This window comes from Ips typographus, linkage group LG6 (genome assembly GCF_016097725.1).
Source record: "Ips typographus isolate SLU linkage group LG6, UJ_Ityp_2.0, whole genome shotgun sequence".
Classification (NCBI taxonomy): Eukaryota; Metazoa; Arthropoda; class Insecta; order Coleoptera; family Curculionidae; genus Ips; species Ips typographus.
In genome coordinates, this window is record NC_138427.1 from 9,052,307 (window position 1) to 9,066,890 (window position 14,584).

The following is a 14,584-nucleotide window of genomic DNA, read 5'->3' on the forward strand; positions in this document are numbered from 1 at the left end:
ATACCATGTCATACCATTTACTCATGTTGGAACTGCCTGAAACTAATATTTTCACTTAGTAGATCACCATAAGAAATCAAACCGGCGTTCTCAGATCGACTTGAACACGCAGCGGAAGGTTTAAACGTCAAATACATTTTCTCGAAAACAAATTTAACTCTCGCTAATCTTCATCTCTTCAGCAATCTGGTGAACTTGATCTTGATTGATTAGACCATTACCACCATAGGTACTCGCGGTACTAATTACAATTACCACTGCAGAGGTTCGTAGAGAAGAAGACTAAGATTGCATATGGATGCGATGCATTTCAACTATATGTAGCATTTCATTGGTTTTTATGTCGTAGGAGTCAATTACCTTCGTTGGCCTTCGTCGTGACTGCCCGGTTTGTTATCGCCGATCTGAATTCCCAACAAATTAGAGTAGTATTTCCGATATGGACCATATCAAAAACAATAACACCTCGACATTTTTTGGCCTTTTTTCGGCCCGTAATTAGCCGCCCGACTTTAATTGTACGCTTTAATGCCTTGGCGCGTAATTGATGATACTCGCGATAGGGATCCTCTGAGATGATAATACACTTTCATCTTACCGTAACGTTATTTTTGGATAAAGGCATTCTTATATCGTATAGCAGAATCTTCAAAATCTTACCTAAATTAATGGAAGGATTTAGTAAGCAAATTTTGAAAATCCACTAGAAGAACGTTGTTTAATGGAAGAATAAATCTATGAAGACGTTTCAGTAGTTAAACCTAACCTAACCTAACCTTAGTTGAATCCGATCATCAATTTTTTTATTTTTAGACCAATTCCAAGAGGAAATCTTTCCATAAAAAAATTGAAACTTAATACTATTTTTCTACAGGATTATTATAACGATGGTTGAGGAGAGAAATAGTTAAACATCGATCTGCAATTGAATGGTAATTTAAGCAAGCAATGGTGCTGGAAAGCTTTAACGACTCCCAACAGAAAAAAATTAAAGAGGTTCTTGGAAATAAACAAAATATTAAGCTAAAAGAAACTTCGGCTCTCGATGCAATGTTTTTAATATCTGGAATTTTTAAAGGATACTCAAACGAGGAATTTATACAAGAACTAACAAGAATCAATAGCGAAATAGAAGAGGACCTTTTTGCCGAAATCCCAGTAAAGAAAATTGGATCCTAGAAGCTCCACCTTCAGCAGGTAAATGGTTCTTAAAAAGAGCAACTATATTTTTTGATTTAATGAAAGTATATGTAACCGAGTATTTTAACTTGGCGATATGATTTAATTGTTCAGGGTTTGGATACGTGGCTAAATTCAACATGCTGCCATAAGTGTCGAGGTGCTGACCATAATGGTAAGGATTGCTAAGCAGTAGATCTAAAATGTCCGCACTGTTGCAAAATGAAACACAAAGTCATTAAACACTCAGCAAGAGATATAAACTGTCCAGTGTACCAAAAGCTCCTAAATATATACAAGAATCAAGTTAACTACTTTGAGAATCGTTTTTTACCTTAAAACCGCAAACGAGGAAAAATAAAGGATGATCTTCATCGAGTATAATCCTAAATCCATCAAAACGTGCAATCCTTGGAAAACTCTGTGGATAAATTGAACTACATGTTACAAGATCACTGCGAGTGCAGGGTAATTTGAATCTCAGAGCACTGGAAATCAGCATAGACAATTTTAGCCTAAGATCAGCATTTTGCCGAGCAGAAGGAAATAAAAGTCCATAAAAGTGTTAGTGCAAAAAGTTTATTAGAATGCTAAATGCATTTTGTAAAATATCGTTTGAAACGAAAATATTATCAGGTTGCAAACATGATTCATAAATAATTGTTAGATAATGAAAATGTAGTGTGTTAAACCATAATTACCAAATTGTATATTGAAACTTTTAGGTTATTTGTGTCTGTGTTTCTTTTGACGCTGTTTTATTTTGTTATTTGCTTGTAAATAACCATGATGAAATAGGAAGGAAAGTTTATTATTATTATTAATTTGTATGACTATTTTTATTACACAATAAGGAAGCAAATTACAACAAAATCTGTCCAGAACTCAGAATTTTTGAAAGCAGGAAACGCGATTTTTAAAAGAAATGTTATGAAAAGTCAGAATCCTGCTATTTTCAAGTAGTTCAAGTCATATTCTATCAACACTTTTCCTGAGAATCGCGTTTCCTGTTTAGAATTAGAATTCTGGCCTGATTTTATTGTAATTTACTTTCTTAACCAAATATTTTTCAAGTATAATTTATACAGCAAATGAGGCTTATTTTTGCATACAAAACACTATGGAGTGCTAACTTGTGTGTTCTAACTTTTTTCCTTTATTTCAAGAATACTTCATGACCTAACCTAACCTTCTAAATGTTAATCAGCATCCTTTTTTGTATATAAAAACAAGCCAAAAAATGTTTGGTTAAGAAAGTACAGGGTGGTGAAAAAATCACTAACTGAACACATGGAATTATGTAAATCCTAAGAATTACTCAAAATGTGAGCCAAATATCCCCACCCTGTATTTAATTATTGAAGCTTATTTTTTCACATAAGAACGTAGTTAAAAATCTGCTCCAAAAACCCCGGACACCCTGTATATCCATTGATTTGCAGCAGTTATAACTTTCAAAACTTTCTAATCCTGTCACTCCAAAATACTTCTTTTCAGCTTTATAGCAACTTTTAACTTGCATGAGATATTTCAAATAACATACTTACATAAGTGCAGCATGACTAATTATACACAAGCGGCTTCAAAGTAGTTCTTACCTGAAACGAAAAGTGGAAATTACTATATTTAGTCGCTGGTAATGCGGTAAATAACAAACAAATATAACATTTCGTTAGATTTAATCTGTAGATTAAGTGTCGTGAAAGAGCAATCATAAGGAAATAAGGGGATAATAATATGTATGCTTTGGATATATCAAATTTTATCTAGCTTTGTGGATTTGTTACAAATACGTTTTGAAAGAGAATAATAGTGAAGAACAGGGCAAAAGTCATCAGAATTTATTATAGTGGTTTGTTTGTACTAAATGTTTGATTTTGTGGTGCTAATCTAACCAAACGCAAATTAAAAATTGACAATACTTCCTGTGGTGAATGGTTTGTAGATCGTAATTGTGAATGAGTGATCTGCAAATGACTCAAAGTAAATAATATTTTTGATTGATATTAAAAGGAACCTAATGAGGTATTTCTAAGAGTGTAATCAATAGAGCGAGTGTTCACAAGGTGCCATCCATTTTAGAAATTATTACAGAGAAACAAAGCCGGGCTACGAGTCCAAACAAAAAACGGAGCTACATTCCATTTACACTTTAAAATGAACCTTGAACGCCTAGAGCGAGACCATGAATAATCCGTAATACGTGAACGTCTATACCCGGCTTCACGGTTTCCTAATTAAATGGAGTCGGGGTGTATTATAGTCTGACCACTATTGTAAGGTTAAGTGCGTGCTACTGCTTCGTACTGGTACCGCTTTCTAGCCAGTAACACTCAAAATCAAAGCGCCCGTTTTGTCTTTTGGTTCTACGTGAATGAATCCAAACAGTCACGATTTTTCTAGGCCGAAATCGAACCATTTTATTAAAAAAAGTGGTACGACCTAAGCGTGGCACGTATCCAATAAATCCAGCTCAGGAGAAAAATATGTTATCCGAAATGATATCGATAGCACTTTAATAATACATCGGGCTGGAGTAGTAAATTAAAAATAATTAAACAGTGCGTAAGAAGCCTCACTGACTTCGACATCCTATATTTTATAGTACTTCTCGCGGTATTATGGGTACCCTTTTCGACGTGATTTATGCGGTGGTACTACCAAATTCGCTTGGGGCTGTTTGAACTTGCGGAGACATATTCGTACGCCTGATAAATTATCCTCGGTGCCAGGTTTTCGTGCTTATTTTAAGAGAGATAAGATGAAGATTGAGACCCACTAGAAAATGTGTGAAAGTAGGTTTTAGATAATGTTGGTACATTAGATTTGAAGGTGGTACTGGTAAGACTAGCTAGCATATGAAGGTGCAAGATTTTTTAGACTTTGTTTCTAGTACACAGCAACAAGTTGTGTGAAAATTGGACAAACCATTCCTATAGTAATCTACAGGTTAGTCCACAAAATCTACCACGTAACAACTAGAAAATTTGCATAATACATTCCTAGTCAACGTATGCTAGAGAGTCATAATCAATACTAATCATCAAATATAAATTTAATTCATAATTAAAAAAAAGTAAAACATTATGACATAGTGGTATCAAGCCTAGAAAGTAGAATAATCGTATGATAGCTATTAAGTTTTGCATAAATATTGCGGAAGATAACTGAGCGATTTATAGATCCCATCTCTATATCGGCGACCAGTTTTATTGATCACAAATCAACAAAGTTTCGATAGTCTCGATGAATACTAATGCCAGATATTTCCATGTTAGCCGCTACCAATTAGATGATGATTTTAGGCAAAAAGCTTATTGCAAATTAATTGAAAGGTGGCTTAGATAAGGCGGCCACATCAAAGGCACATAAAAAGATTATTAGCCGGGCATTCTTCCTGTATGTAACTCGTTTTAAAGTCGTGAAATGCTGGGTTATTAAATATTTGAAACATACAAAGAAATATTCGCGGGACCGCCTTGTAATCTAAGGAATTCTATTCCGTAGGCGATAACTACCTCGTAAGGCCTTTTATAAATTCGCTTTTAATTCTTAAATGTATGTTTAATATGATAATTTTATAACAGATAATTATGAAAATTATTGAGCCGTAATCCTTATGTATGGTAAGTTATGACCGTGCGATAAATAAGACATTAATAAACCTTTTTATTTTTTGATAATGCAACGGTGTTTTATTTGCGCCAATTCCTCAACTTCTAAATCCAAATTAATCCCAAATTTACACGATCCGTTTTCTTCAATTTTTTTATGATAATAAAATATTGCAGACGCATTTAAATCGAAACGAGGCCTTAGTACCATACCCCCGAAAGTACTGCCGTCCTCGATGCATGCAAATAACAATATATGATGACAGAAAGGTACTTATTACGCTTAAAGCCTTTAGTACCACTTTGTTAAGCAGCAGTTATTTTTAGGATTATAACGTGCCGGCTCAGGCCCAGGTTTAAAAATCGATTATTTATGTCGTATGATAATTAAAAACCGTTTTAAAGTCGTGAAATTATTATTCCAACATTATTTTAGTTATTTACTTTTTTGGCGGTCTACACGAAATGGGAGCCGTGGCATTCTTCGCCAACTTATGTTCTCATTTAACGTTACCAAACTGGACAGTAGACCTGATGATTAAAGTTAAAAATCTTCATTTTATCACTAATTTATATATTACATACTGAAATACCAACTTTCTGAATATTAACAAAGTTAAACAAGTTTTAATTAAAACTATGCACTGCAATTATATGAGAATTGTCTGCGAGTTCTTTCACTTAGGAAAACGCGCACTGAAACTAAAGCAGTTTGTATAAATTAGTAAAATAAAAAAAATTAATTGCTAGTTTAATATGTTGTCAGGTATTTAGTTCAATTAGTAAATTACTTAAGGTTTTCCAAGTAAATCTGATTTATCAATTGGATACTTTCAAACCAAACATGTCACATTTTACTATGAAGAAAGTTACCTGATTTGAAAAAAGTCAATTTGTCTATGGTAGTTTCTTTGAGCAAATAGAAAGTACTGTGTGTGTGTGTGTTAATTAACTTAGTGTATCTCAACAAACTTTTCTAACTAGTTTTTGTGGTGTTGCTCAGTATTGACTGTTATAAAGAAATGATGAAATTGATTAAGGTGTTGAAGAAGTGTGTGTATTGTGCATTGTCTATTGGAATACTGCATGTTTTGAAAGGGTGGTCCAAATTGATTCTAGGATAATTCAAGAGTGGAGAGTACATTAAAAATAAACTCCAAAGTTCTAAGATAAACTGTAGTCGAAAAGTGCCCTCTAGCGGAGTTAGAGCACCTTAAAGGTGAGCCACTAAAACCATTTGTTTATTTTAAAAAAAATCTGGACAAATAATAGATGACTCTGACTGATAAAATAATCTGGACAAATACGGGGGCTGTTCACAAAGTTTGACAGCTTTAAACTGTAATTTTAGATCGTTCTGATGGGGCACAAGTGATACTTTTTGCTAAGAAAAGTTTGTCTGAACATTTCTTTTCATTTTGCATAGTTTTTCAGATACCGTTATTTTTATACGCTAATAGATCATGAAAAAAATTTGTACCTGTCCAGAATATTTAAAAAAATTGAAAAAAACGCCAAATTATGACTTCAAATTGATGAACAAGCATGCCAAATTTCATATGAGTTTTATTTTAGTTTTATTAATTATGATATTTTTTTTTTGTATGTAGGTACCTGTATAACCAAAAATGAAATATGATAGTCAGTGATTGTTAAAAAAAAACAGTTTTCAGCTTGCTGCTTTTTCTTGACCAATCAAATGCTGCACAACTGGGCTTCTGGAAAAAAATGTTGAGTCGAACTGACATCACTGCAAAATTAAATTATGATTATGGGTTAAAAATAGTGAAGTTAGTAACGTAATATATTAATAATATATTTATAACATAATTTAATGGGATCAAATACCCGCCGGTTTAAGGCTTAAACGCGTAAATGTATTTAAGTAGTTTATAGATGCATAACCAATACGTGGAGGTATTCTTATTGAGCCGTAGGTAAACTTATTTTAATTTATGAAGCATAATTGATTTAATTACGGGCTTTTTCTTTAAGACTTCAAAAAGAAGAAACGCGCAGAAGCAATTAATAACTTTTTTGTTTTGGTGGAAAAACGGATTTTAATTAACAAACCTTGAATCTTTGTTAGAGCCTATTTGTACATTTGGATATTTTAATCAGTTATGGTAATAGTAAGTAGTTACAGATTAACTATACCCATTCAAAAATATACTATAATTATAGTAGTTCAAATTTAAATAGCAAAAATATTAAATTACCTGCTATTTTACAAAAAAAAGTTGGTAGACTTGTGGAGTCGGTTTTTTAGTATGCAGACAAACCAGTTCAGGACGCTTGGTACATAAAATAATGACAACGTTGTATTATTTCTTATTGATAAGAAATGTGAACTGCTACAACAAGTTTCACCTAGTGATTCGTCGATTGTAGCTTTAGTAGGGGAGGTTTTCATAAGCATCACAATTTTTCACGTCTCACCAGCAATCGGCACGTATCAGTGGTTCCGGCATATCTTTTCAATATTACAGGGCGGATGGAAAATTCGGAGAGATTGGGCTCCGTATTGCTTTTTGTGTTCCCCGTATACAATAATTCAAATAATAATTATGACAAAACCGCTGGCCGGACGTATAATTTAAAATGGCCGTCTGACGATACTTAATGACACGGTACGAACTGTCATTGTGACCTGCCGAAAGCCGGGGGCATTTTATGTCCAACCGCAACCTTCTCGGATATAATTAGTCCGTCGTCTGGATAATTTGGTTTTTTGGTGCCTACTATAATACAGGTACCCTCTACCCATTTTCAAGGTTGGATGCGGTTTTCAACGAGGTGGTCAGATAACTAGGTGAGAAGTAAAATTATTCGTCGCGGCCTCAAATTCAATCACACACAGTAAATCATTGTATAATGTGTTATTTACGAAATTATTATGCGTGTAGTTGCCCAGCATGTATTACCGGCCACTTAGATAATAAACCAAATGTAATAAAAGTCAGAGTTATCTATTAAATTTAGGTTGATAATACCTGAAAAGCCGCTTGAAGGTGTATACTAATTTCTTATTCTACACACTTAAGACACTCGAGAGGCCGCATTTAAACTTTAATGGACCGTGTTGATTTATTGTTGTAATTTTAATAAAACACTTTTAACTTGTCGCACTACGATCAAGTATTATAATAATTAACGCTTTACTGGAAAATTATAGGAAAAACTGTATTTAAACTAAAAAGACCTACAGATTGACCACTTTACACCAAATCACTTAAAACAACTAATTAAAATTCTTCGTTGAAAAGAGTTAACGACAGGAAACTGACCTAGGAAACCTTTTGGTATGTTATTAAATGCGTTAATTTCTCTTAAAATTTAAATACTTATTGGCAGATACTTTAATTAAATACGAAGGCTGTCCAGCCGATTGGACCACTTTACACATAAATGAATATTTTGGGAGTTAAAAAATATGTGATTAACTTGTTTTTAACAAGTTAGTTTTTATGACCTGAGTAAAATATTGGCTTAATTAACTGAGGTATGTTATTTTTTTGGAAAGGGCGATTGATTTAATGTCAGTTTAAGTTGTATAGCTTATTTCATTATCTACCTCTTTGTTTTTGTCCTCTTCGCGTACAATAAAGTCTTCATCTTCAAAAATTGCAACCAATTATTGTAAGTTGTGAAAACGTCTGCATGCAGAAAAATTTACTGTACAAAAGCACTAATTACCCACGTTTTGACGTGCAATTTACGTCTTCATAAAGGTGGTCGACCGAACCCAACAAACGTCTTGTTATGAGTAAAAGTGGTTCATACTGTCTTTCTTTTAAACATTTTTTAGAATAATTTAACTTAAATATTACTTGTACAAGCTCTGGAAGCTCAATTAACACCCCTAAACAATAGTTAGGCATATTGAATATAGTCGTAAAAAAATTCAGTTGCTTCAATCCAGCACAATCTAATTTTATTTCGGAATTTTTTGGAGTTGTTTCGGAGTTTTTTGATATTTCTACTAGACTGTATAGGGTAACTCTGCAACTGTCAAAATAACCGAGTTATGATATCAAATTCACACGTCAATCCAGCACAATCTAATTTAATTTCAGAATAACTTGGTTTTTTTACTTTTCTACTATAGACACTGTGTGGAGTGGTCAAAAGAAGATTTCAAGGGCTACAAACTGGTATATTGAGTCACTCTGCCACTCTCGAAATAACCGAGTTGTGGACTGTTGACGTGGAAATTATCAAATTCACACTTCAATCCAGCACAATCTAATTTAATTTCAGAATAACTCGGTTTTTTGACTTTTCTACTATAGACAGTGTGTAGGGTGGTCAAAAGAAGATTTCAAGGACTACAAACTGGTATATTGAGTCACTCTGCAACTGTCGAAATAACCGAGTTATGAGCTGCTAACGTGGAAACTATCAAATTCCCACTTCAATCCAGCACAATCTAATTTAATTTCGAAATAACTCGTTTTTTTATTTTTCCACCTACAAAAATTTCAAAGGCTAAAAACTGCTATATTCAGTCACCTTATAACTGTCGAATTAACACTCTGTAACTGTCAAAATAACTAAGTTGTGGGGTGTTAAGATGAAAACTAACAATATCACACTTTAATTCAGGACAATCTAATTCTGTTTCGGAATAACTCGGTTTTTTGACTTTTTTACTCTAGACACGGTACAAGATGACCATAAGAAGATTTCAAAAGACTCTAAACTTTCAAAAATAATGAGTAAAAAACTAAATTTAAACTTAAACTAAAATTTCCATAAAAACTAAACTTTAAAGTAAACAAACGACAAAAGAAAACATAATAATTAATAATTTGAGGCAGGAAGATAATCAGCTAGCCATGCATCATCGTAAACCTGCCAAACTCCAATTTTTGCACAGTTTATAAATAAAGCATTGTTAATGAGTTTCTTAATTGCAGGCTTGGTGTTTTAACTTAACCCTCGTATATATAAACGCATACTCCAGATCTCAGCATTGTAATTAATGGCTGGCTTTGTTATTATTATCCCACAAGAGCTAGAGAAAATTGCTGATCGAGTTTTGATTGGTTTTCTTAAGAGCTTTACCGCTCCATCTCCGTCTTTCGCACCGGGTCGGAAGGAAACCGGACGATACAGTTTCGACTTGCAAGAAGGACGACCTCATAAAAACTAATGAACAGATCGAAAGTTTTTGTCTTTTTTAATCTTATTTTTTATTCGTCGTTATTAATATTTTAACTCATTTTCAAACCATTTAGGATTGGTGTACGCCTGCGTGTCTTACCGTAGATCAGTATCAGTTCGCCGTATTACTTTTTCCTTTATTATTTTTGGTCCAGCCTCGAATTATCTGTCGGTTTCGTATCTAATTAATATCCCCTTAAATTATTGCCATTAGTCTTAACGACGATGTCTTTATGGAACTCTCTCAAATTGTATTTTTTCATATGTAGAGAATGAGTCGAGGTGTTAAAGTGTTTGCTGCACATTTTCTTAAATCATAAACGAGACATAACATAAACTTAAATCATAAGTCATAAATCATAAAGATGGATAAAGTGTCAAATGACCCATTGTTTAGGTTAAATTCAATTAGAAGAACATTGTAACTAACTATTAAAATCGGCAATGCTTGTAGACGAACATTATTGTTAAAGTAATAAAAATAGGTAATTAAGATCAAATACAAGACAAAAGGTAACCTGGAATTAAAAGAGAACCTTTAATGTTTACCTAGAATTTGTTTGTAGTTGTAGATTTTGCTACTTAGTCTAGATAAGTTTTGTTCTGATCAGTTTCTCTCTAAATGTTGTGGAAGGGAATAGTAGGCAAACGGTTAGTAAGATAGAGCAGATCTAAGTTGATAATAGTTTTTTAAATTTGCAAATTTTGAGTACTACAATTATCTATGATGAGCTTAGAACTGTAAAAGTAAGAGAAGAACATGCAAACCGTTTTGCTTTATCCTCAATCGTTTGGTAGCTATACTCTCCCAAATACTGAAAATTCCAATGTCCATATCTCAGAAACTATAATATTTAGAAAAAAACATATTAGAATAGAATAAACATTATCTAGATTCAGCAACAGAATCAAAAAATATCATCAGTTGTAAAGCACAAATCCAGCCACTGATTTCATGTAGATGAAACAACGTTATGAACAACATAATAAAAAACCACAGTTCTTTTAAAATCATCATTAGCAGTCAAAATAAAACGAAACAACAAATTATAGAATCATCAAATAGTAAATTTTGTAAAAAACATTGGCTTCTGATAATTTCTGTGTTGTTCTTGGCACAATTTTATGAAGTCAGTTTTGTACTCAACAAGAAACAACGTCACTAACTAAATATTATCCAGTTTCCAGTATTAACAGGATAGTTAAAACTATTAATCTAAATGGAAATTTTGTATTTAGAACAAAAATGTAATTTATATAAAGTATGATTTTTCTTCTTTTAGGAGTTATAAGATAGTAAAGTACTCATTGTTGTAAATCACGGTGATCTAACTGTAACCGGTGAGATTTTTTTGTTGATTCGACGCTGTCAATCGTTATTCGCATTTCAGCAGGTCGTCAGTATACCGAAACGACGCAGAATTTCAAATTTAAATATATTTCGATCGATTTAAGATACTTTTGTGAACGTATTCAACGGACAGGCCAATTACGGACATTTTCCTCGTCTCTGTCGATGTCACCGAAACGTCGTGCCCCGGGTACCCAGTCTACCTGTGAGATGTGAATTGATTATTTAAAGCTTGTCGAGAAGCTCTGGAATTGCGGGTCACATGTGGCGGTGTTGGCGTCTAAAACACTGTCTTCCCCTAATTAGAGTCCAAAATACTCGACATTGGCGACGAAAAAGGTTGGAACCTTTCGTGACATCTAGATAGCGCGATCAATCTTCTGAATAATTGAATTTTACTGTGTGGTTTTTTTCCAAGTCCAGCCCGCAAGGCTCAATTACAATTATTTAAACCGGAATTATTTTTTTCTCTGTGAGTTATAACTTTGTAATCGAATTAAAAAGCTAAACCTAGTCGCGCTGGTTATCTGTTTTGAAAAAATTCCGTACCACAGAAAAACTCGTTTTGGTCGTTTGCATAGCATTTTCATTAATTAAGCATTTGCCTGGAATTTTTCAGAAGCTTCCTCGTAATCAAAAAATAGAACCAAAAAAAATGCGGTTGCAATTAATGTTATCGGGTAATAAAGGTACCAATTGCAATAACTCGGACTTGAAGTAATTGCTACTGGCTTGGTTACTCATGGAAACGACACACTGTGCCTTGTGGGCGTCACACCAGGTAATAGACCCCTCATCTTTCGACAGTTACTCGATAAATACTTTTTATATTCAAATTTATTAATTACCCCACTGAAAAATGGCTGTATTTTGGTCTTAATGATACCAAAAAACAAGTTTGTTCGCGCCTCTTCCAACGATGACGACAACGCTTGCAGGAACCATTAAGTCAATATTTCGGTTCTGCTTTTTTTAACGCTGCCCGGCCCCGATAATTTACAGGGTCTCCGTTTCGATCATGAGAAAAAATAAGTCGCATTTATAATTGCTTTTAGGGGCAAACCACACACAAAAGTGTTTTTGTTTATTAATTACGGTCGCGAATCTGTTAATCGGCTATTAAGGCAGATCGATCGACTGATGCTCGCCAATGTTTTGTAATTAAAGATTCGTTTATTTTATTTTCTTTTTCGTCTCCCTCTTTTTTAATTAAACTGTTTCCTTAATCGCCGGAAATTCGCTTGCAGCTTACACAGATTACCTATACTGATGTCATTTTTACTGGAAGATTTTAAAAGCAAATTGAAAGTTGTTGAAAATTAACATACCATCATAATCATATGTATTTTAAATTTTTGCTCAAATATTTTGTTCCTACTTGATTTTAGTTTTGTTGCAATTAATTCAGGAACTACTGTGCATGTGGGAAATTATTATTTATACATATTTTACTCAATAGCATTCATAACAACACATCGATTAGCAATCACTCTAATAAATCGATTACTCATCGAATTTAAAATCCGATTTTTCGATTGCTAATCGATTTGTTCTTATGAATGTGGCCAATGGCTATTACTTTTGTTTTAACAGCTTTGTTTAAGATCTGTTTTTTGAGACGAGTTACTCAATTTTTTCTTTGCTAATTGGGTCTTCTGTCTCACCATACAAAAAAAGTTTGTTAGGAAAATGAAATTTTGCACTATTTTCAACTAATTTGACCTAACCTAACCTAACCTACACAAACAAGGGCAGAAAGACCATTTCGGTCGATAGCCCATTTCGTAATGAAATAAAGATTGTTTATTATTATTATTATTATTGAAAATAACATTAGCCTAGTCGTCCCAACACAAGACCACTGACTTAGGCTCGGTTTTGATACCTAAAAACGCTGACGTTTCGGTAGAAAATCTTCGTTCCCCAAGACTTGAATCATTTTGCAATTATCCACAGCAACTGTTAACACTCTTTAAAGTGACATTATTAGTTTTTGCGAAACCATCATCCAAGACGGTCCTTTTTAGTATCAGATTCTGTAAGCCTTTTTTATTCCGAATTTTAACCTGATTTTCAAACAAACAAACAAGTGTTGATTAAATCTTATTTTCTACCACCCCTATAGAAAATAAAACACTACTCCCCCAATTGAGGAATGAAAATGTCACTTTTACTCTCTTCCAAAAGCACTTTCCTCCTTAGTTGCGCAAATAGCTATTACAATGTGAACGGTACTTTCAAAGTCTGTCTATATCCTTTGTAATTTAACCTCTTTGAGAATATGCCAGAATCTTTCAGCTCGACATTTGGCCGTAAAAGTCTAATTTCAGTAATTTACCGATTTTACTTCAATCAATTCAATAATGGATAGATTTCTTTGTCATTACTTTAAGTAATCTCTTTATTCTTTCAGCTTTCAGGTATAGGCTGGCACCAACTACTGAACTTTTTTAAACAACTGATTGAAACCGTCCCTGTATTTCGTCCAATTGAAAATCCGAAAAGCGGGTATTATACAGTAAACTAAAACAAAACGACATCGGCCGCCGTTTTCGACAATCCGAGAAGAGCCAACTTGAAACGGTGACGGTTCGGCGGTACCAAACCTGTGGAGGGTGTGGCGGGGAGGGCGGACCCGGGGGACCTGCTACATTTTTGGTTGTCTCTTTGCGAATTTACTGCGACTGATAGAAATCTGCGGGCCGAAGACCGGACTGATCCCTTTTGGGCCGCTAAAATTGATGGACAATTCGAATTTTCTTTCAGGGAGGGACGTTGAGTGCTTTTTGACAATTCGGTTACATGATCAAAAGTACGCTAATCCGCTCAGAATACTTTACCACAATCTGATTAGCTCATCAGCAAACTTTAAATTAAACTTTGATGCTTCCGTTTATAAAACTTGTTTTTAAGGCTTAAATTTATCTGGAAAGTTGTAGTAAGCTACGTATGTTACATATAAACTACATTCCAAGTTCCAAAGTAAAAAATAAAATGTTTTTTTTTAGATCACTGTGTCTAAATCCCATCAAATGGTTTATACCAAATTTATAAGTATTTTCAACAGATTAACTCAGTTCATGAAGCAATTATTTCCGATCAGGTGCGCTCGGTGCTAACGCGCGCCATTATAATGTATTGGATTTCGCTAGACAAAAAACGACCAAGAAAATTGCATCCCAAACTGGTTACCCTGTTATTACCGTTCTTGTGTTTCACCTTGCCGAAAAAAACGACCAGCATAACGCATTCGCCAAAATATCAAAGACAATCT

The 14,584-nt window shown here is 33.6% G+C and overlaps 1 protein-coding gene and 1 long non-coding RNA gene across 2 annotated transcripts in view; one reads left to right on the forward strand and one right to left on the reverse strand.

The window, feature by feature from the left end:
• Positions 1–14,584, reverse strand: part of ds (dachsous cadherin-related 1) — a 159,966-nt gene that overhangs the window by 87,027 nt on the left and 58,355 nt on the right. The gene's annotated exons all lie outside the window — the stretch shown is intronic.
• Positions 7,034–14,286, forward strand: LOC145731319 (uncharacterized). Its single transcript, XR_014178788.1, has 2 exons — positions 7,034–7,605; positions 13,724–14,286. It is a non-coding gene; the product is annotated as an uncharacterized LOC145731319 (long non-coding RNA).